Source organism: Mus musculus, chromosome 16 (assembly GCF_000001635.26).
Source record: "Mus musculus strain C57BL/6J chromosome 16, GRCm38.p6 C57BL/6J".
NCBI classification, from domain to species: domain Eukaryota; kingdom Metazoa; phylum Chordata; class Mammalia; order Rodentia; family Muridae; genus Mus; species Mus musculus.
In genome coordinates, this window is record NC_000082.6 from 49,566,997 (window position 1) to 49,592,091 (window position 25,095).

A 25,095-nucleotide genomic window follows, 5' to 3' on the forward strand; every position below is an offset into this window, starting at 1 on the left:
ATTACTAATAAGGTGGCTGAAGATGGCTGGGAATGTCGATCATTAGGAGCAGAGATAAAATGAAAAGGGTTAGTGACAGGTGCTTGTCAGGGCTTATGTCTGCCCGACTATCTGAGTGAAGCTCCACTCAGAATAGCCTGATGACCACATCTTCCAAAAGCCCTGGCTTGCTAGTCATTGGAAACAAGCCCTGACACTGTGATGGAGTAGCTTCCCCTTTAGTTGCATATCTAATTGAATCAAAGTAACGGTGAGATTGGCAACTGTCCAAAGCATAAGCATATTAGTTTCTAACCCACTTGTCCAACAACAGAGAAAGTCCGTCTCTCTCCAAATCACTACTGAGGTACAGGAAAGATTGAATATGACTGAATTCAGCTTTGATACCTCCTGTTATATTAATAGTTTTTGAAATTAGCTAGAGCCACAAGGCCTTAAAACTGAGGGAAAAATAGTTTTACAGAGTCAATAAGTATATGGAGCATTTAGAAGACAATCTGTTAGTAGTCTGAAAGCTAGTCTCAGCCCAAGACGACATGGGCCAGGAGACCAAAAAGAGAAATGAAGTAATATATTGACTTTGGCTTTAGAATATGTATTATGTTTATTATTTTTCATCATAGTGAGAGAACGCCTGATAAAAAGCAACCTAAGGGAGAAAATATTTATTTGAGCGCATTGTTTCATAAGACTCAGTCCACGCTGGATAACTCTTTTGTTTCTGGGTCTGAAGTGAGGCAAAACATCATAACGATAGGAACATCTGCCAGCAGAAACAGACAAAAGGAGAGGAGACAAAAGTAAGGTACAACTCCTAAGGATATACACAATGTCCTATTCCTGCCAGAGAAGCCCTTGTTCAGTGTGGTCTGCAATAGCCATACCTTCAGCTTCAATTAAGTGATTTTATTAAGCACATAGCAAACAAAAGTAAAAATACAAGTAGCAAACAGCAGGTAGACACAAACCACGGCCGAGAGCAGAGTGTCATCAATCAGGTGCATGTAACATCAAACAGAAATAACTGCAGAAGTCCGAGGGACAGAGTACACAGAGCTAACACCATCGCATCGCTGCTGGAATTCCCGACCGAGGCTCTCTCCATTGATAAACTCTTTTTTCCACTGGAGGCATTTTTATATCATGAGATAAACAATAGTAATATCTGTAAGGAATGGTTTGTCTTCTACCTGTTCTTAAGAACACAATGTTTTTAATGTGTTCATCTGCTTGTTCCCTCTCTGTTATGGAGATCCCAGTAGCCAGCCTGACTCAGGACAGGATTTTAGAGGGCACATACTAAAACCATGCCTGAGTCTTACACAAAGAGGGTCTCTACACTCTCAGAACCAAGTTTCAAAAACAAAAAAACAAAAAACAAAACTTAAGTAGCACACTGTTAGGTCTTAGAAGTTCATATATCCAGAAATGAGCTCACACTAGATTACAGAAAGACTATTAGTAGTTAGATAAAAGCCAGCATTCCTGGGGAACTTGTGAATACAGTTCCCATCTACCAGAAGAAGTCATTTCCCTTCCCTCTGGCAGAAGAGACATATGGCTCTCTATTGACATGTACCTGTGGTTGCGGATCAAAACACATGCTGGCCTCTAGGGTCCTTCAGTCCCTAATTACAACTCCTTGTTAAAAATTTCAAAATCTATGCTAGCTTCCTGGACCTTCCTCCAACTCCCCTACCTACTCATCCTTCTTATCACCCAGCCACTCTTCCTATTCTGTCCCTGTCTCTGTCTCTCTCTGTCTCTCTGTCTCTCTGTCTCTCTGTCTCTCTGTATCTCTGTCTGTGTCTCTGTCTCTGTCTCTCTCTCTGTCTCTCTCTCTGTCTCTGTCTCTGTCTCTCTCTCTCTCTCTCTCTCTCTCTCTCTGCCATCTATCTCCTTGCTCTCTTGGTATCTCTTGTTATCTCACTTTCTCCACCATTCTCTCCTACTCGTCTCCCATCTCTCTTAGACAGTCCTGGTAATGCTCAGTCTATCTCTTTCTCCTTGATCTGGACCCATCCAGATGCCTCTGGATATTTTCTTTCTCTTATTCTCAATCAAAACCTCCCCCTAAACCATACTATGAAGCAGCCTTTTCATCTGTTTATTTTCTACACCTCCTCACATACATACATAAAAATTTTCCAATAGAATATGTGTTACAGTCCCCATCTCCTAAGTTTTCAGAACCTCGAAAAATAACACCAGTAGTCAGAGGCCAAACATTCAACATATGAACCTGTAAGGGACAATTCACATTCAAATCCCAATAGGGCCACACTCACAATAACCTGTAAGTCAGACAAATGAGATTTGGGGAATATTATTCTGGACATAAATATAAAATTTTATTTCTCTTGACTTATCAGATTTTGTTGTTGTTTTATTGCGAATGTGAAAAGATTTCAAAAATCAAAATAACTCAGTACAAGTAAGGGTTTTGTAATGAAAACTTACTTAACTACATTATAGCATTGAAAACACCTTATTCTTTGAGTAATCATGCAAAATGTAAGTAGGTCCTATTCTTTTCTCTGAATTCTAAGATATTAAAATGAGAAAGAACCTATTGTGGACAATGGAAGAAATTATTTTTGATTTTTATCAATGTTGCTTAAGATTGAACAACTGGGCACAGGTGTGGCTCTGTTATGCCCTTGCATCTTGTTTACCCCTCTGTGGATGTTTCTCTCCTCCATGTCTTATCAGACTCCTGGAGAGACTTAGAGTCTCCTTAGCAAATGAGAGAGATGTGGCATTATGTTAAGAAACCAGCATGAAATAGTGGGGAAGAAAGAAGTGACTGTTGGCTGATAGCTGCTAGGACCTACCTCTCTACTGCTTCACTCCAATAACTGACAACTGGGACAATGTGGAACGAAAATGCTTCTGTACAGCAAAGAAGGCAGCCTACAGTAAGGGAAAAATCTTTACCAGGGAAGCATTATAGAGGGTTGGTATCTTTAATATACAAATAACTTAACAAAACAAAACTGAACATCAAAAAAACGTTAAAATTTTAAAATTGTGCATGGAAGTAAAAGATGAAATAAAAAAAAAAAACATTCAACATCTCTCACCATCATTAAAGTACAAATTAAAATTGCCCTGCGATTTTGCTTTACTCCAATCAGAATGGCCAAGATTTTAAAAATAAGTCATAAAATGCTGGCATGGATATGGAAAAGGGAGAACATTTTATTCATCGCTGCTAGGAGTGCAAACTGGTAGAGCCATTATGGAAATGAGTGTGGAGGTTTTTCTGAGAGCTAGAAATAGATCTACCATGTGTTCCAGCTCTACCACATTTGCACAGATACTCAAAGGTCACTGAGTATCTTACCACAGAGGTATGTGTGCTTCAGGACTCATTGCTTCTCTACTCACAATAGCCAGAAAGTAGAAATAGCATAACTGTCCATCCCTTGATGATCAGGTAACGAATATATGATATATTTACATAATTGAATATTAGTCAGCTAAATGACTCCTAATTACATATTGCTAAAACTGTAGATCAGTACATCGCTTAACCTTCATCTTCAGGTTAGGTGAGAAAGGAGGAGAAGAAGGTGTCTATGGGAAGTGTTGGAGGAGTGAATTTGACCAAAATACCTTGTGTAAAATTCTCAAGGAATTAATAAAAGTATTTAGAACAAATAAAACCAATGAAAAGGTAAAGGTTCATTCAAGAATCCATTTGGGTTATAGATTTTTAAATAACTGCTCTATAAGCAGCTATTTTAAAATGATTTTTGTTTCAACCAACACCTGTGACTTTCAGCTGTTTAGCTGTGTATCTAGATCTTATATATTTACAAAACCTAAGAGTTTAGATGTTGCACATGGGCAAAGTGGCCTACAAAGGCTGTTTTCACTATACTCAGGTGCAGTGGATCTGGCATCTGGATGATCTTGCTATTTAAAAAACCCTCTGTCCTGACAAGATTAACCCTTTTTTACCAGGACTGACACACATATGAACTCACAGAAACAATAACAGTATGCACCAGTCCTTCCTGAGGCCAAGGTAGATAGGGTCTGAATACTGAGAGAAGGGAAAACGGGCTCCCTTCCCTAACCAAGAAGCTGTCTTTAAATGACAACTACTTAAAAGGAAAAATTACTTTTCTTCCATGGATATGTTAACACACATAAAGGCAGACCCCATGTCCAGCAGTAGATGGCCAATACAAGAGAATTCAATGGTAATTTTGGAAATTTCTTTTTATTTACCTCATATTTCTTTGTTTGAACTTTTTTTTAACCATACTGGACTTTAACTTATATGATATGGTTTCTGACTTTGTGTTTTCACTGGGCTGTGTGTGTGTTATTCATACTTTTTCTTTATTTTATAATTTATTATAATTATAATTATTATTTCTAGTTTGTTTTCTAAAAAGATAAATAAGGCATGGGATTGGATGGGTAGGAATGTGAGGAAGCTCTGAGAAGAGAGGAGAGAAGAGGACTCAGGATCAAAATATACTGTATATAAATCATTCTCAACTAAAAGAACAAATGTTTCATTAATATATATATTTACCAAAAGTCTATTTGTGTAATGAAACCATTCTCTAGATTTGTAAGCCGTCTAACATTTTGATTTTGGCTAGTGTGATAGTCCAGTTAGCCTATTGAACTCAAGTTTCTGAATTTTACTTCCATAGCACAAGCTGATTCAATTCATATGGGACTTTTGCAGAGTTCGGCTCTGATGCTAATTATTGCTGCCTCTTTTTAACTGTGTGATAAGCCTTCTAAGATCTGATGCTTATGAAAACAGTTTATCTCAATGGCATTCTCTAAAATAAAAATGTTAATGATGGTTTAAAATAAAATGGAATCTCTATGATGGAACCTTGAAAATCTGTCAAGCTGGGGTACCAAACTTCTCCTCTGGAATGGAATCAGTCAAACTCCCCTTTCTAAGGACTTTAGTAGCAGACAACATATTAGAAAGAACTTTAAATGAGTGCACAGAAGAAAATATGATTTTTTTTTCATTCATGTAGACTTCTGGCCTGCTGTTTCTGCTGATCAACAAACCAATCGCACAGGAAAGTCCCCAGTGCTGAGGAGATAAAGCTTGAGTACCCATAGATAAAATCAGGCCTGGTTTGGGCCTTTTCAAATTCAGAATATTTCAACAAACATAATGAGATGACTTAGGGATAGCACCCAACACTAAGTCCCATTCATTTACATTCCATGCACACATTAAACACATAACCTAATGGTAATTTTAATTTTTATTTTAATTTTTATTTTTTGATCTGTGTTTTCACTGTGACCTGTCACAGAAGACCAGCTGTAGAAGATCCCAACTGTGGAGTCACGTCAGCGCTCAAAATGCTTTAGATCTTGAAGCAGTTTGAATAAAGAACGCACAATCTATAGTCCATTTACTTTTTCTGTTACTGTTAATCTCAGATGATACAAATGACTAACACCCGGATTACAAAAGCAGTTACCCTGAGAGCCACCAGGGAAACAGTGTGATAACAGAGACAAAATGGAGCAGCGCCTGGGCCTTCGTTTCCCTCAGAGGTCATGTTAACTGTTTTAACTGTGCTGCAGAGGAGAGGCCAAAAAGAAAAAAAAGAAAAAAGAAAGCATGTCATGGATTGTAACTACAAACAAGGATTGAAAAGAACTACAGTGTCTGACTCCAGGAGATTACTTTATTATACAGCCACACAGATAACTTGCCATAGCCATTACACACCGTATTATATAAATTCAGTGGCAAAGAACTTCTTCCTGCAGCATTAGAGAAAATCCAGTTATAATGCAACTTTAAAATACCATGCTCCTGGTTTTGTTTGTCTGTTTGTCTTTTAAGACCGCATTTTTTTTTGTTTTTTGTTTGTTTGTTTTGTTTTTTTGCATACAGGACACGAGCAGGATCCATCGCCACGTCTACATTATGATATTAATGCTAAAGGGTTGACGTCACATGGAGAGCCGGGTGTGCTGTATGTGAGTCGCTGATGAATGGCTGTTGAATGAATAGGGATTTGGCAGCGATCCTACAGAGGCTCTCTAGACAATAGCTGTTATTTATAAAGCTCTCTACAGCATGAATACATTGCCTTTATAGTAAAATAGACTAAAACCAAATTCAATTCAATATTAAATGCCAGCGATAACTATGGCATTGTTTATTATTGCATATGAAAACAGCCAAAGCATAGCACCAACCTCAGTGTAAACCACAAGGCTGCTGTGAAAACGGGGGCAGTGGAGCACACAATGTCTCTGGTTTGAATGTGAAATGTTGCACATGGTCTGGTCATTAAACACTCGGTCCCTTGTTGGTGGTCCTCTTCGCAGAGGTTTGCTTGACATGGCCTTGCTAGAGGAAGAGGAAGATGTCACTTAGGTAGGGTATGGACTTTGAGAGTTTATAGTCTGGCCCTGCTCTCCCCTCACTGCCCCCTTTTGTTCTTCTGGTTAAAGATCTCTCAGCTCCTTGCTCCTGCTGCTGTCCCTGCCACCTGTTGCCAAGCCTTCCCAATGTGATGAACACTTATCCCCAAGGCTGTAAGTCCAAATACAATCCTTCTTCCAAAAGTTGCTTCTGTTCTTTGTGTGTTATCACAGCTACAGACAAGTAACTCATACAGATGATTAGCTACTTGTCCACACACAACATACTTTCAAGGAAAATAGAACTGATTTTCTTGAATGATGAGATTACAGTTAATTTTTTTCTCTTTGAGAAACAGTGTCTTAAAGAATAGCCTATAATTTGTCTTAAAATCGCTAGAAAAATTTAAAGAACCATTTGGCAGTTGTACAATTGAGAATGTGCTTTAAATATGCCATAAGATATAAAAATTTAGAATGATTAGGATTATTCCAAAAATTTAAATTAGACTCCTCCATCAAAACAAAATCCAATAGCATGATAATTTATAGTTTCAATTTTACATTTTACATGCTAGAAGGAAATAATTGGATTTGCAACTTTTGCAGAGTTTCTTCAACTTGACTCATTTTCTGATTTTCTATTAAAATGTGTTCATTTTTCTGTTAAACTTGTTTGTTTCTTTATTAAAGAACATTTATATAATAATTAGAAAAGCAATAAAGAAAAACACAAGTGTTAAAATATAAACAAGATCAACTTTCATAATAGGACTGTTAGCTTTCATCCCTTCAAAGAAAGAGCTAAATTATTTGGTAAAGTGAAAACCATTATAAAATGGCATTAAGTTTTAAAATAAGATGCATTTCTTCTTGCAGATATACCTACATATATAAGATAGTATATATACTATATACGTTATACGTTACATCACAATGACAATCTATGAATGAGAATATAAGTAACTGGTAAATTCATTTTTTAAAGATTTATTTATTTTTAATTTTATCTTTATGAGTGTTTTACCTGTATGTAGGTATGCATGTATATGTATCTACCTATTTCTAGCTTCACTAATCCTTAAAAGAATTCCCTAAGTAACTGTCTTCATTTTCCTTTAGCAGGCTTCCCTTATCCTCTGGGTTTTTGTTTGTAGGCCATATCAAAATGGCCTTTGTCACTGTCCCCAAGAACTTCCATATGATATCATTTGTCATCTTATTCAGCCCTGAGTACTCTCAGGACAGTTGACTGATAGTTCCCATGAACTATTCTGCTCTGGCTTCAAGGTACTGAGTTTCCCTACATTTCTTTCCATAGGACCCCTTGGTCCTTTGAGGGTTCTTCTTCTGCTTGCCCTGACAACATAGAAACAGAATTTTCCCAAACTTTCTGCTTTCTCTACCCACACCCTCTGTATGTGAGCTCATGGAACTAGAAACCTTGTGAACCAAGATTCTGGAACATTTCTACCGAGTCAACATCATTTAGCCTGTGCTATTATTCTACAGACATCACTAAGTCAGTGTGAGCCTTCAATAAGTGTCTTTCCCTTCCGATTGCTTTGCACTCCGCTCTCTTCAAAGCTAAACAGTAAGAATTATAGTGTGTTTCCTCAAGTACTCACTTCAGTAACTGACACCAAATTCTCCCACTTGTTTAAGCCAAAAATTAAGCTTGTTTCTTTCACTTCCTCAAGCTCCATATCAAGTCCATTGACTTGACTCTACTTCTCTCCCACTCTATTGTCCTCATGCTGCTCCAAAGCACTACTGCCTCTTATGCAGAAATCTAAAAATAGGTATCTGGATGACTATCATTGCCTCCTTATAGCTCACTGTCAACACAAAAGTCAAGAACCATATTGTCAAATATGTATGTCATTCCGTGACATTACTCTAATTAAATCTGACAGTGGCTTCTTACGACCAAGAGTAAGAATTAAATTCTTCTCCCTGCATATTAAGCTCTCTGTGCTCCGACTCCTTCTTCAACCTTCCCCACAGTAGCCCATGATGTATATTCTCAAAGATTCATGAACACAAGTACTCCAGTCCAAGGGTCAGCCTAAGCATGAGGTGAAAATTGGGTCCTTGAGACAATTTAATTCCTGTATTTTGAATAAAATGACTAATTACAGTAACCTACTTATCATCTAAGATAAAGCACCATGAAGAAAGTACACAAAAGCTTGATTTAACACTGTAGAAATTGTTTCAGCATTCAGCTAAGTGAGGCAGTTAATGAGTATTTGGCCCTATTTTTATGCCTAGGTTTTATTTTTAGACATTTATTTTTTTTCCCCCTCAAAGCAGCAGAAAGCTTCTACCTTGGGTGGAAATGGTTGTCCAAGTTGCAATCAGCACACTTACAAAAGGGTTCAAATGTTAGAAGCTGTTTGTTCTGGTATACGCTGGCTAGATTCCAGATGTGTGAGAGAAAAGCAGATACCGACTTCTGTAAAGACTATGAGGAAAAGGAATCCAGATGCTAAAGGCAATTGGTCAAAGGAGAAAGCCAAAAGCTATTTCTACAATGGTAACATAAGGGTGAGAGATGAGTTAGCATGTACTCATCACAACAGCTACCAGCCAAAGGGATGAGGAGCTGTCACTACCAACTGACAATAGTGCTGCACATCACTTAGGGGTCAGACCAGAGTCTTGAACCTGTCCATTATCAACATGAAGCTAACACTGGTTTCCAACCAGCTGAAACCACAGCGCAAGTCAGTGGCTCTGTTCTGCAAAGGAGCTGCACACCACACATCACTGGGCCCCTTCTACCTTTTTAATTTCTTTGAGGAAAAGTAAATTCCAGGCTACTTTTCCCCCCTCTGCATTTCTTAAAACTTGTCTCTCCACAGGGTCCATGGCGCTGAGCCAATTTGTAAAACAAATGGAAACAGAAGGAAAACTCTTTGCAGCATCCTGGGGATTTCTCCTTATCATCTACTTAGATTTTAATAGCATTGACTTTGTTAAGACAGAATAAGAACAAAAGAATGGGGCTAGAGTTGCCTTCTCTTTATGCAAATATCTTCCCTGTTTTACAACAAAACTCCACCACATTGGGGATTCATAGATTAAACTGAAAGTCTGACTCTCCAGGGGGTACCATTATTGTCTTTGGATCTATTGGTTGAGATTTCTATTTGGTTTTGGAAACAAGGCTAAGAGTCTGTGCTGATACATTCTGGGGGGAGCGCGGTGGAGAAGGAAGGGACAGAGAGGTATAATTGTAGAGAATCAAGGATGGAAGAAAGGGATTCAAACAAGAATGGGCAGCAGATACAAGAAAAGCAAATGGCCACTTTCTCATTCCATGTTTGGTTGGTTGGCTGGGGGAGGGGGGTTGTTTGTATGTTTGTTTGTTTGTTTTCTTGCTTTTGTCATCTTGACACAAACCTGAGTTATTTGGGAAGAGGAACTTCAATTGGGAAAATATGCATCACCAAATTGGCCTGTGGTACATTTTCTTGACTGACCATTGATGTGGGAGGGCCCATTTCACTGTGGGTGGAACTACCTGAGCAGGTTGTTTAAGAAAGCAGGTTGAGCAAGCAGTGGGAGCAAGCCTGTAAACAGCATCTTCCTTGATCTCTGCCTGAGTTCCTGCCTTTACTTCCTTCATTCACAGTCAATGGACATGGCTAGACTTATAGAAGCCAAAGAAACCCTCTCCTCCCCAATTCGCTGCTGGTCATGATGCTTTATCACAGTAATAGAAACCCTAACCAGGACAGGTACTCATTTAATTTCTGATCTTTTTCTAATTAGCAAGCATTTAATGGCCTGCCCAGGTCCTTTACAATTGCTTCGATCAATTTAGCTTTCGTAAGTGAATTATCCAGCTGCTACTGCCTGTTCTGTAGCTGCAAAGTTCTTCAGAAGACAGTGACTGGATGGCAGAAGCAGTAAGCCGGGGATTGGATCGCTTCTCTGCTGCCTACTGCAGTGGTAGGTTTAATGAAAAACACCTGCTGCAGGCCAGAGCTTGCCTGCCAGAAGGTTGAGTCTTGCCCAGAAGTGACACCCTTGTCTCGATACTATCTCCGCCTCACCTATCACTGCCCTCCCTTCCTTACTGAGCACAGGTGGGATCACCCTGGCTTCTTGTTCACAGATCTCCTCTCAGGTAAGGTTGGGACACTGGAAGCAAAGCCCAAGACAAAGCTTTTGGATGGGAGACAATAGCCTGAGAGAATCTGGTCATGGCTTCAGTGCCTTCAAGGACCAGTTCCCAGTTTTGATTCTAATCATTCAAGAAATGCTGCTTTGGGGGAAAGAGGTCAATTATACAACCCTCTACAGCAGCATTGTGTAGAAGAAGGAATATAGTCAGACAGAGTGGCCCTTTCTTTTCTTCTTTTTTGTTTTTACCAAGGATGCTGTAAAATCACAGGAAGAGAAACAGACAAAGGAAATCATCATGGGGAACAAAATAGACAGCAGGCACCTTGTCGAGCACATAAAAGCAGGAAACAATTGAAGAACACTCCATTAGGAGCAGTATTGACTGTATACAAATATGAAGACTAAAACTTCTTAAAAAGAGTAACCTCTGCCCCTTTAAAACATGTCAGTAATGCCGACGGCACACTAAACGTGTGGGCAAAGCCAAGGTCTCATAGCTGTACAGGGCTGCTCTCTTGAGCTCATTGAATAATTTAACAAAACCATGTGTAACAGAATTTTAATTTTGCAGAAAGACAAGAACAAACAGTATTTCTGCAACAAGGAAGCTGGATAGGATGCAGGTTTAGGGAAGGACATACAAGCAGGTTACAAAAAAAAAAAAGAGGAATTAAAAAAAATCTGCTCTCAGATAAAATCTAAGAGAGACAATGACAAAAGACCGAAGGGAGATTGTAGCATCCTAGAAGTGGCTGGAGTCTCTTGAAGATCTCTGGTCATTTTCAAGGAATCAGCACTGAAGATGTGGGATATTACATTATAGACTTGGAAAGTACAAGAAAGGAGGCTCAGAAAACCATCAAACAGCAGTTGGTTCACATATCCAGTACAAGGCCTGCCTCTCCCCTCCCCAGAAACCCAGTCCTTTAATTTTATAAATTCAGAAATTAGTTTACATATTTAAAAAAAAACCAACAACAACTACTATTGGGCCTGATAATGCAGACGTAAGAATTTCAACTGAAGTGACAAACAGTCCCAAATCCTACACATAAAGTGTCAAAGAGGAGGCTCAGCAGTATGTGGGGGTTGAGGAGTCAGGCCACACTGACCCAGGATGTTTCCTGGGTTTATTTAGATTTGCCACCTAATCTCCACACTAGAGTTTCATCCTATGCTGGTCGAAGGCATTAACATACAGCTACATCTGTGGAATGCCTAGTGATAGACTCAGTGCACCCCGTTTCTCAGTGTGAATTTAATCATTCCATACTAATCCCTATGTCCTCTCTTCAACGGGAAGTAGAAAGCTCTTCCTTGAATCTCCATATTGAGGTGTTGGTGTGGACGAACTGTAATTGAACATCAAAGCCTAAGATTTGGGGTGCAGAGCAGGCTCAAACCAATCCTGAAGAGACTTGTTCCTAAATACGTATATGGCCTAGAACTTCTATCCCATGATGCTTTATGATAGACTACTTTCAGCAAGCACTTCTGCCTATGGATTAGTGACTTCCTGTCCTTAGGATTTAGTGCTGCGGCTAACCTGACTGCCTGGTACAGAAGAAAAGAAAAACTACTTGCACAGCTCAGTTAATCACTTCTAAAGTACAGTGGTTATCATGTTTGCTTTGTGCCAGTGAGATTTCTGTAACACCCAGGGTCAACTCCGCCAAATAACTTTTGTTTATAAAGCTTTGTGTCTGCCGCCCTGTACTGTATACACAATCCCTCCCTAAGTTAGAGTAGAAAAATGTTACGATTCTAAGATACAAGCACAAGTACCTTACATTTATCCTGATCCCCTAAGAAACAAGACTAAGATTTTGTCACACAGCAAATCTGACATCTTTTGGATCACTAAAATTATACAGGCTGAACATCACCTACGGGTCATAAACTCTCCACGGAAGAGCCAGCCAGTTCTTAATCTCAAAAAGCTCAGTGTAGTACCAAAAGACAGGTGGATTATGAAACAAATAAATCACAATACAGAGATGAGCAGCAATAAGAGCCCTCACGGGGTGCTCACTAACACGAGAGCCTGCTGGGGTAGGGTACTTAGAAAAGGCTTTCAGAGCATCCGTTTTGAAGAACAAGGAGAAAATGACCCAGAAGGAAGAACAGAGAATAGAGGGGTTAGATAGTCCAACAGAAAACAGAACAGAGCTTCAGCCATATGGACACATAAATCTTAAGTGATATCACGAAGCAGCCACATGGAAGAGAAAATGCTGGCAAGGTGTGGAAGGGATATATCACAGCCATCCTTGGAATTCAGACTAAGTACATAAGAGCTAATTAGGAAGTCACATTTTACAAAGGGTACTGTAGCAGAATTTTCCCTATCCAATCACTTTAAATATTAATACAACAAGAACCTTGTGATTGGATTTGGAAAAGGAAGGCAGAGCTAAGAGTTACCAAGACAGGGAGTAAGTAAGGAGAAGGGGAAGAACCAAGATGGAGGGTGTGAAAAAGTAAAACGTAAAAACAAAATTCTAGACCTTTAGGCCCAGGCTTGGGAATATGACCTTTGTGACTCAATGCTCCAAGGTATGCTAATCATAAAACAAATAGCGACATTCCTCCACCCACCCAGTTCCTGGGTTCAAAGAGTGTTCATTCAAAGAATGTGCTATTGTTAGGGGCTCTTAGAAACTGTCTTGAGAGATAACCTGCACAATTACCAGGTATTCCTTGTGACACTTGTGACTTTGCTCTTCCTTGTGACTCTTAACTGGTATCTTTGGTATTTTCCAACAACGCCCTCCCCACTTCCTTGAGTTGTGGTTTCTCCCTTTACCCCCTTACCCAGCTACTCAGGGTGCCACGGTCCTCTACCCCTGCGTGCTGTATGACCATGGGCCCGAGAGCGCTCTTGAATAAAAATCCTCTTGCAGTTTGAAGCAAGACCGTTTCTTGTGGGTGATTTTGGGGTGTCACCTCTCCTGAGTCAGGACGTGGGGGAGTCCTCACGTTGTGGGTCTTTCAGGTGAACAGGACGATTCAGATTCCACGTGGCTTTATATAGCCACAGGTAGCTATAATATCATATAGGGATAGAATAATTGGCATACCTTGTCTAATCTAAGTGATAAGCTTGTATCATTATCAATTGGCTCTGAAATTATTGTGTGGGCATCTTGTGAATTGAGAATTTATTGATAACTAAATCTGACTGACTAATTATAAGCATCTAGAGTTTTGATTTACTGGGTTACTAGAATTTGGGACCGCCAACCACAGGAGTTTAAGGCTGAGAAGGTACGGGCAGCACTGAGGCAGATTAAGGAGAGAAGGGAAACTGCTGACTGGGGCTAGCGAGACCACTGGGCAAAGAGTAGCAGGGTGTAGCACGGGAATCATGCCATTCATTTTTAATATTTCCTGAAACAGGATGTACCAGTACAATTGTAATGGTTGATAAAGGAAGCCGGCCTGTGACTAAGATTGCAACAGGAAATGATTCCAAAGCAACGTACTAATGTGAAAAGGGTAAACTGAGGAGAATGTGAAACACAACATCACCATCCCTCTGCTTCTGTGCAAGCAAAACTCTGTCCAGTCCTGTGTAGGAGGTGACCATTCCCAGCTAACTGGAGAACTGATATGCTCATGAATGCTCACCAAGATGGTCATGACTGGTGCAAAGCAGGACTTGAAGTCCTCCAAAGTTAGAAATGGAAACTATAAGCTTCTGTTCACCCTGAAGTTGAGCAGGGTCAGAGGTAAAAGGTGCAAGCCAACCAGAAAGTCTCAAGTTTCTTAAAAATAAGAAGCCAAATTGTATCCTGGGTGTTCTCATCTATAAGACGGAACACAGGGCCCACAATGGAAAAGCTAGAGAAAGTAACCAAGGAGCTAAAGGGGTCTGCAGCCCTATAGGAGGAACAATATGAACTAACCAGTACCCCCAGAGCTCGTGTCTCTAACTGCATATGTAGCAGAAGATGGCCTAGTCGGCCATCACTGGGAAGAGAGGCCCCTTGGTCTTGCAAACTCTATACGTCCCAGTACAGGGGAACACCAGGGCCAAGAAGTGGGAGTGGGTGGGTAGGGGAGCAGGGCTGGGGAAGGGTATAGGGAACTTTCGGGATAGCATTTGAAATTTGTATATAAAGAAAATATCTAATAAAAAATGTGCAACAAAAAAAGAAAAAAAAAAGAAAAGTAAAAAGAAGAAGAAGAAGAAGAAGAAGAAGAAGAAGAAGAAGAAGAAGAAGAAGAAGAAGAAGAAGAAGAAGAAGAAGCCGACTGACTATCACTATAAGATACTTGACTGTGGAGCCATGACCACAATGCCTAACATATTCACCCTTTCCTACTTATAACTTTGAGTCTAAGAGAGTTAGTATAGTGGAAAGTATGTTCAATATATATGGCAGTGCTCCGCCCCCTTCCCCAATAAATTTCGGAAGTCAATTTGAAAAACAGCAGCTACTATTTGAGCAATGAGATTGAAAGAGTCTGCTGTTAGGAGGATGTCTACAGTAACTTGTCGCTTTGCTCCCTGTCTCGGTTGTCTAAGCATTGCTTTGGTGCCTGGAGCTGCAGTACCCATATGACAGGTATGAGAGACTGAGTAAATAGTTAAAAGTCAACCGGAGATAGACAATAGGACAGAACAATGAGAGGATCTAGATTTTATAACTTCTGAGTCCATCCTCCGAGCTGTTCTGAGCCCCCTACCCCCCTCCATAGTTAATTAAGCAATACATTTAAATTACCTTGAAATGAGTCCTTAGATGTCTCCAGGTGTTTAGAAGTGACATAAAATTAAAATAATCAGTGAAGAAAAATAGCTAAAGCTTTTCTAGCACAAGAGCTAGACCTTGTGTTTTTCTATACAACAAAGTATAGAAAAACAAAACAAATAACCCATCTCTTTTTCTATCTCAGCCAAATGCTGAAAGAAGCCATGTTATCTTTTACCAGAATAAAGAGGCATTCATGTGCTTGATAATAGTGCAAGTAACATTTAATTTGAAGCAACAAACATTAGCTATGAGCCATTGGAATTTTATAGCTAGTTGAATGCACCTTATGTTGTGTGTGGAAGGTTTCTAACCAAAAAAAGTTCCCATTCACTTTTAGTATAAACAATAAAAAGAAAAATACTGATTTTCAACTGAAGCATCATTTTACAAACATGAGAGATTTCTGCTCCACCAGAAAAGAGCAGGGCTGCCTAGTTGACTCTCCAGGAAATCTTGTTTTTTTTTGTTTTTTTTGTTTTTTTCCAAAAAAAAAAAAAAAAAGCAAATTCCTGTTTACAAGAGGATTATACAAATAAGCCTATAAACAGTAAAATGACTTCAAAGTAAATAACAGGAATAATGAACCTGGCATTTTACAAAATAACGATTTGTACTTCAATGCCATAACTTTAGCGTTGAATTAATCAGCTCAGACTTCAGAGAGGTGATGTAAAAGTGCTAGTTTGGTGAATAGGTTTTCACTTTCAGAAACAGAATATAAGTTCCACTTACTTTGACAAACAGATAGGCTCATTCATACAAATTAAATTTCCCAATGCGCCTACCAGCCAAACTCTAGCCAGTTCCATTCCACTCTAAAATTAGAAATGCTGCTGAATTTTCTGGACTCAGGAAAGATGTTGCAAATTCAGGCAAGGGTTTTGAGAGAGGCAAGATCAGCCACTAGTGACTAACAGATGGGATGCAGGGCTTTATGACGGAGGCATCTTTACCTGCGCTTACCTAGGTTTTGACAGTGAGATTCCCACCTGGCATGATTTGCTGCTGAAAAATGATTGTGTTTCCCTTGTGGTAGCTTCCAGTCTCATTATTTAAAGACCATCTGCCACCTCTATCTTTTCTCTCAAGCAAACCCAACTTCTGATAAATATGTCTGCTGAATCTTAGTCTTATCCATTGATACCATTTTTCCATATACCATCCTGTTCTTCAACAAGGATTCTCACTTAGAGACTCTTTCCTATACTTACAAACACACAATATAAGGCTCTTTGGCCCTATTGTTCCTTCTGTGTATCATTCTTATTCCCAACTGCCTCCCTTCTGAGCTTTATCTGGAGTGATATCTTGTTTGAGATGCAAACATGCCATGAGACCATTTACAGAGCTAGCAATGAATACATACTCACACAATATGTATTCACTGATAAGTGGATACCAAAAGCTTACAGAACGCCAAATAGACTAGACCAGAAAAGAAAGTCCCCCTTGCCACATAATAATCAAAACACTAAATATACAAAACAAAGAAAGAATATTTAAAAGTTTAAAAAATATTTAAAAGTCAAGGAAATAAGATCAAGTAACACATAAAGACGAACTTATGAGAATTACACCAGACTTCTCAGTAAAGATTCTAAAAGCCAGAAGGACAGGGACAGATGTATCTCATACTTTAAGAGACCAGAAATGCCAGCCCAGATTACAATTTCCTGCAAAACTTTTAGTCACTGTATACTGGTGGAAAAAAGAAGATATTCCATAATAAAGTCAAATTTAAATAATAACTTTAAGTCCAGACTTACAGAAGGTGTGAGAAGGAAAACTCCAACCTAAAGAAGTTATAGCTCTCTCTTGTGAGACTATGCCGGGGCCTAGCAAACACAGAAGTGGATGCTCACAGTCAGCTAATGGATGGATCATAGGGCTCCCAATGGAGGAGCTAGAGAAAGTAGCCAAGGAGCTAAAGGGATCTGCAACCCTATAGGTGGAACAACATTATGAACTAACCAGTACCCCGGAGCTCTTGACTCTAGCTGCATATATATCAAAAGATGGCCTAGTCGGCCATCACTGGAAAGAGAGACCCATTGGACTTGCAAACTTTATATGCCCCAGTACAGGGGAACACCAGGGCCAAAAAGGGGGAGTGGGTGGGCAGGGGGGTGGGGGTGGGTGGATATGGGGGACTTTTGGTATAGCATTGGAAATGTAAATGAGTTAAATACCTAATAAAAAATGGAAAAAAAAAAGAAAGAGAAATGCAGACACACACATAAAAGGCCCTTAAAAACACAAAATCAAAAATGGTAACATACAAGAAAAAGATCAATAGAGTTAAATAAGTTAATTAATTAATTTACTTTGAAAATACCCAAAGCAATATGAGACACAAAATATCTCCAATTAAGTTCATTCTATGTTGGATATCTATGGCTGAGCATGAAGCTTGTCTCCAAGTGTACCTGTTTACCTAGTAAGACACCACTGGAAAAACTAGTTTTTCTGTTGGAAGAAGTTATTAATTGGAGATAGCTTTTTGGTTGGGGATGGGATTTCATGTCTACCTCCTCAGCTTAGTTCTGAGACTCCATCTTGTTTGAACCTGTACAGGCCCAGCACATGCTGTCACTGTCTGTGTGAGTTTGTATGTGAACCAGTTCTGTTGTGTTGGGAAGACATTGTTTCCTTGGTATCATTCATTTCCTCTTACTCTTAAAGTGTTTCTGCCTCTTACTGAGCACTGAGGGAAGGGATTTGATAAAGACATCCCATTTATGACTAAATGTTCCAAGATCTCTCACTCTCTGAAAATAGTCCAGTTGTTGGTCTCTGTATTAGTTTTCATCTACTGAAGACTATAACTTGAGTTACTTATCTATGAGTAGAGCACAATGTTGTTAGTTGTCATTTTATCACTTAATTTCCATTACTAGAAAAATAGCATTTGATTCCCCCCACCCACCAGGTCAAGAATTGGCTCCATCTCTGAGTGGGTCTTTAATCCAGTCAGATAATGGTTAGTTAACCCAAAATATTGCACCACCGTATCATACAAGCAAGTCAGCATAGTAGATAGAAGGGTTTGTAATAGAGTTGACATCCACTTTTCTCCTTTGATAATGTGATCAAACTACCATGAATTTTAGTCACTAGGGTTAAGTTTATAGGTAGCCAACAGCTTGACTTGATCTTCAATAGGTCATATAGGTGTTGTCTTCAGCAATAGGGCCCTATCAGTTTATGGAGATTAACCACTACCCTTACCACTAGTCTGATTTGTTTAGAGATCTCCATAGGGCCCCTTTGAACAAAATCTCAGTTAGCTGTAACTCATTCCTGGCACTGGAAATTTCACTTGGTGGGAAGAGATGTCTATTTGTGGCTTTGTCTCCCTCATGATTTGATGATTCTATTCCACTCAAATATCATGTGTGTGTGTGTGTGTGTGTGTGTGTGTGTGTGTGTGTGTGTACTTAAGAAGCTTCTACTGTAATAGGTTTCTGTATGATCCCTCAAGTGGCCCTTAGAGTTTAAGTAGTCCCTCCTCATATTCTCTCCCTGAAGCCCTCTCCTCTCTCCCTCCCTGTTTAATCCTCTCATTCCAGACTCCCTCCTATTTCTCTCTCTGTCTCTCCCTCCTGCACAGTTCCTTAATCTATATACTTAACCTCTGTGGTTATTTAGATAATAGGATGCTTACCAGAGGCTTGAAAGTTAACATCCAAATATAAGAGAATAAATACCATATTTGTCTTTTGAAGTCTATGTTAACTCACTCAAGAGAATTTTTTTCTAGCTCCATCCATTTACCTGTGATGCTCTATTTTTATAAAACTGAAGAATATTTTATTTGGTAAATATACCACATTTTGCTGATCTATTATTCTGTTGATGGGCATCTTTGAAGTTTCCAATTTCTGGTTGTAGTGAATAGAGCACAAGTTTTCATGGTTGAAGAAATATTTCTGTAATACGCCATGGAATCCTCCAGGCATATACCCAAGAATGGTAGAGCTGGATCTTGAGGTAAATCTATTCTGAGCTCCCTGGGGATATACATCACTGATTTCCATAGTTGTGGAACAAGTTTTCACTCTGACCAGGAAAGCATGAGCATTTCCCTAATTTCACATCCTCGCATGAGCTGTCAATTGTTTTATTAATCTTGGCCGTTATGATTGGTATAATATAAAATTTCAGAATAATTTTGCTTTTCTGATGACTAAAGACAGTGAACTTTTCTTTAATGTTTCTTAGTTATTGATGTTTCAATATTTAACTCAGTTCAGTTCTGCACCCAATATTTAATGAGTTATTTGACTTTGACTTTTTAATATACATTTATTTTGGATATAAGCACTCTATTGGATATATAGTTAGTAAAAATATTTTCCCATTCAGTAGCCTGCTATTTCCAGATGTTGATGATGTCCTTTGCCATATAGAAGCTTTTCAATTTCATGAAGAGAAAGTCTTTTCTTACCAATGAGTTCAAACTATTTCCCACATTCTCTTCCTTCAGATTCAGTGTATTTGACCTTATGTTGAGATTCTTGATCCACTTGGAGTTGAGTTTTGTGCAAGGTTGTAAGTATAGATCTATATGGATTCTTCTATGTAGCTATCAAGTTTATTTAACCAGCACCATTTTTTTGAAAATGCTATCTTTTTCCAGTGTGTATTTCTGGTTTCTTTATAAAATATCAGGTATCCAAGGGTGAATTGACTTATGTGGAGGTCTTCAATTTGATTTTGTTGATCAATGCATTTGTTTTTATTCCAGCACCGTGTTGTTTTTATTATTATAACTCTATAGTAAAATTTAAGAATGGGAGTTGTAATACCACTGGAAGTTCTTTTATTACTCAGAACTGTTTTAGCTATCTTGTTTTTTTTAGTTTCTTTCCATATGAGGCTGAAAAATTATCCTTTCAAGGTCTGTGAAGATTACTGTTTGAATTTCCATGGGAATTATACCTATAGATTTATTTTAGTAGAATGTCCATTATAACTATATGAATGTTACCAATCCATGATCATGGGAAATCTTTCCATCTTCTCACATCTCTTTCAATTTATTTATTCAGTATCTTAACATTTTTAACATGTAAGTTATTCACTTGCTTCACCAAAGTTACCCAAGATATATTATTTGAGGCTAGTGTGAAATATGTTATTTCCCTGATTTCTTTCTTAGTCTCTTTGTCATTTGTTCATAGGAAGGCTACATGTTTTGGGGGTGCTAATTAAATTTGGGGATTTTAATTTCTACTACTTTTTAAAAAAATATTAATCAGCTGTAGGGGGTTCCTGGTGAATTTTTAGGGCCACTTGTATATACAAAATCATGTCATTTGCAAATAAATATACTTTGACTTCTTGCTTTCCTATTTATGTTCCCTTGTTCTCATTCAGTTGTCTTTTGTTCTACATAAGACAACAAATACTAAATAGGTATGGAAAGAATGGACATGCTTTTCTTGTCCCTGATTTTAGTAAAATGGCTTTGAGTTTCTCTCTGTTTAGGTTCATGCTGGCTGTGGGTTTATTGTAAACCACCATCATTACATTGAAATATATCTCTTGTATGCCTCATCTCTCTAGGTCTATTATCATGAAGGGGTTTTGGATATTGTAAAAGGCCTTTCTACATCTATTGAGATGATCATGTGGTTTTTGTCTTTCAGTCTGTTTATGAGGTAAGATTACATTTATTAATTTACATTGTTGAAACATTCCTCTATCTCTGGAATGAATCCAAAGTGATCATGGTAGACAATTGTTTTGATGTGTTCTTGGATTCAGTTTGCAAGTATTTCATTGAGTATTTTTGCATCTATTTTCACAAGGAAATTGGTCTGTAATTCTATTTCTTTGTTAGATCTTTACACAGTTTGGGTATCAGGGTAGGTATGTCCTCATAAAAATGAATTGGGCAATGTTCCTTCTGTTTCTATTTTGTGGAATATTTTGAGGAGTGTTGGCATTAATTCTTCTTTGAAATTCTGGTAGAATTCTATGCTAATACCATCTGGGTTTTTTGTTTTGTTTTGTTTTGTTATTTTGTTTTTTGTTTGTTTGTTGTTGTTGTTGTTGGGACACTTTTAATAACTGCTTCTATTTTACTGGGGGTCATAGGCATGCTTACAGTTGTGATATTTTCTTCATAGATTTTCCTTTGATGAATATATAGTAATCTGCCCCATCTCTTCTGGTAGTGTGGGTTTGAAATCTGTGTTGTCAAATATTAAAATGGCTACACTTGCTTTCTTCTTATCTATGCTTGATTTTAAGGTGTACTTCTTGGATGCAACAGAAAGATAGATCCTATTTTCAAATCAGTCTGTTAGGCTGAGTCTTTCTATGAGAAATTGATGGCATTGATATTGAGGATTATCAGTAAACAGTGTTTTTGATTCCTGTTGTTTTGTTGTAATAGTGCAATTTTTTTCTCCCTTTGATTTACTCCTTGAGGACTATTTATTTTTCTGTTTTCTTTGGTGTGCTTAATCTCTTAAGATGAACTGTTTCTTCTAATGCCTTCTGAGGCGCTGAATTGGTAAATAGATACTGCTTAAATTTGGTTTTAATGTGGAATATTTTCTATCTCCATCCATAGTGATTGATAGTTGTACTGGTCATAGTAGTTTGAGCTGTATCTGTGCTCTCTTAGCGTTTGTAAGACATCTTTCTAAGATCTTCTGACTTTCACACTCTCTATTGAGAAGTTTGATGTTTTATAATGGATGTATCTGTCCATGTTTCTTGGCCTTTTTCCCTTGCAGCTTTTGAGAGACTTTCTTTGTTCTGTAAGTTTAGTGTTTTGGTTATGCTATGCCGAGGGGACTTGCTTTTCTAGTCCAGTCTCCTTAGTGTTTGTGTGCTTCTTCGACCTTGATAAGCACCTCCTTTCTTAGGTTAGATTCTTTTCTATGATTTTATTGAAAATATGTGCTCGGACCCGAGTTTCTTCTCCTTCGTCTAATTCTATTATTTACAAATTTGCTCTTTTCACAGTGTCCCAGGTTTACTGGATATTATTTGCCTAATTTTTTACATTTAATATTTTTTGACTGAGGTATCCATTTTTTTTTTCTTACTTGTCTTCAAGACCCGAGATCCTCTTTTCCATTTTTTCCTTGTTCCTCCCTTGATGGTCACTGGGTATCCTATATGTTTCTAAGTACTAGGGACTGGTAAATAGGAAGGAGAGTGGAAATTGCCTACCCAAGTCCAGATCAGTTATAACCATTGATGATCCCAAGTAGGAGTTAATAATCCAGTTTTTAAAGAGGTATGATACATGAATAAACATTTCCTAAGTGAAGCTATTGAAATGTCAACAATCTTATGAAAAACTACTTAAAATTATTATCAGGGAACTACAAATTGAAACAATGGTGGAATATAATCTCAATCTTGGTAGTCTGGCTATTATCAAAAATAAAAAAATAATGATAATGATGATTAAAAATAGAAATTTTTGCATATTTTGAGTTCAAATATAAATTAGTGTCCTGATGGCTCAGAGGCAAAACATTTGTCATGCCTGACAACCTGAGTCCCATCTCTGGGATTTATGTGGTAGAAGGAAGTAACTGATTCCTGCAAGTTGTCTTCTGAATCCACACACATGCCATATCATGTCCTCTCCCTTGCAAAATGAGTTTGAATTCAAAATAAATATGAATTAGCCATATAGCTGTATTCCTATGTTCCTGATCCACTATTCAAAAGAGTCAAGGTACAGATTTGAACCAGGTGCCTACCAATAGATAGACAAAAACTGTGACATACTGTAGTCTAGACATATTAAATTGACTAGAGCTCATGAATTATAAATTGTTGTATATGGAAAATACTTGATATCATTAGAGCTGTAAATCTAGGTTCTTTGTCTCAACTTTATAAGTTATGACTGATGTTTATTTAAACAAATAAAATATTGGTCTATACATAAAAGTGTACTATTCAGATACATACAAAGAAGGGGACTCTGTCATTTGTGTTAGTATAAATGAAATGTTAAGTGAAATAAGCCAAAAGGACAAATTGTGATCACTTTATAGAAGTAAAGAGGAGTTGTGACCACAACTTCCTACAGGCAGCAAGGGTAGAAGAGATGGGATGTGGTTGAATAACAGATAACCATGACACAGTGTGAGTGTTTAACAGCACAGTAAGGTGAGTAGCATTTATAATAATTAATTACTCATTTTACAAAGTACCAAAGGGGTTTCAAATTTCTCCAGCAGTGAGAAGTGTTAAATATTTAAGATATAAATCCTTGGTACCCTGATTTGATCACTGCACAAGATATCCATGTATCAAACTACCATATTTTCTTCACAAATTTATACAATCATGTCTAGATTATTTTTTACTTGATTTTAAAATATATTTACTCATACATAAGGTACTCTAGGTATCCCTCTACCCTGATTTATCTCTACTGTTTATGATCTAATTATTATATCCTTTATTATGTCCTTTGGTTACCACCTAACCCTGGACAATCACCAGAACTAAGTATATTCTCACCAACTAAGCTCAACCAGGCAGTCCAGTTAGGGGATGGGGATACAGTGGCAGACAACAGAGTCAGAGACAGCCCAAACTCCACTTATTAGCGAACCCACATGAAGTCCAAGCTGCACATCTGTAACAAATGTGTAGGGGGCCTAGGTCTAGGCCCTGCATATTCCTTGGTTGGTAGTTCAGTCTCTGTGAGCCCTTATGGCCCCAGGTTAGTTTATTCTGAGATCTCCCTATGGTGTCATTGACCCCTTCAACTTTTCCACAGTACTCCCCAGGCTTCAGTTGATGTTTGGCTGTGAGTCTTTGTTGCATCTTGTTCTATCTACTGATGAATGAAGGAAGCCTCTGAGGAGGCAGTTATGTTAGGCTCCTGGTCACAAGCATAGCAGAGTATCATTAATAGCATTAGGGATTGGCTCTTTCCCATGAGATGGGTCTCAAGTTGGGCCAGTCAATGATTGGCCATTCCCTTAATCTTTGCTCCATCTTTAACCCTGCACATTTTATAGGTTGGGCAAGTTTTGGGTAAAAGATTTTGTGGGTGGCTTGATGTTGCCTGTCCTTCACTGCAAATCCCATCTGGCTGCAGAAAGTAGCCAGGTCACTCTCCGTATCCCTTGATGCTGCTAGAAGTCTCAACTAGGATCACCCCCCTAGATTCCCAAAAGTCTCCTCTGTCCCAGATTTCCAGCTAGTCCCAGAAATCTCTAAGACTTTTAACATGAAGGGAAGTTGTAGTTAGTCAAACACATTTTCAGCATCTAATAAAGTAATTGTGTTTTCTTTTAATTTCGGTTGTTTATATGGTGGATTACATTGGATTTTTATATATTGAATCACCTCTGCATCCCTAGGATGAAGCCAACTTGATCATGGTAGATGATGTTTTTGATGTTGTATACTTGGATTTAGCTTGTGAATATTTTATTGAGTGTTCTTGCTTTCAGTGTTCTTAAGTAAAATTGGTCTGAAATTCTCTTACTTTGTTGAGTCTTTGTGTTGAGGACTGTGACCTCATTGGATGAGCTTAGCAATGTTCATTCCATTTCAACTTTGTGGAATAGTTTGAGTATTGTTATAAGCTCTTCTTTGATAGCGCATCTGACCCTGGGCTTTTTTTTTTTTTTTAAGTTGGGAACTTTTAATAACTGCTCCTATTTCCCTAGAGGTTGTAGGAATATTTAAATAGTTTAAATGAACTTGATTTAACTTTGATAAGTAGTATCTATTTAGAAAATCTTCCATTTTATTTAGATTTTCCAGTTTTGAGGAGGACATGATTTTGACATAAGTTCTAATGGTGCATGAAATTTCCTCA

General features: G+C 38.1%; 1 long non-coding RNA gene across 1 annotated transcript in view; it reads right to left on the reverse strand.

Moving 5' to 3' along the window:
• Positions 5,323-25,095, reverse strand: part of Gm31494 — a 72,334-nt gene continuing 52,561 nt past the window's right edge. The window contains exons 4-5 of the long non-coding RNA XR_384884.2: positions 6,211-6,364; positions 5,323-5,580 (exon numbers count right to left, since the gene is read on the reverse strand). This is a non-coding gene — a long non-coding RNA (predicted gene, 31494). The remainder of the gene's footprint in view (positions 5,581-6,210; positions 6,365-25,095) is intronic.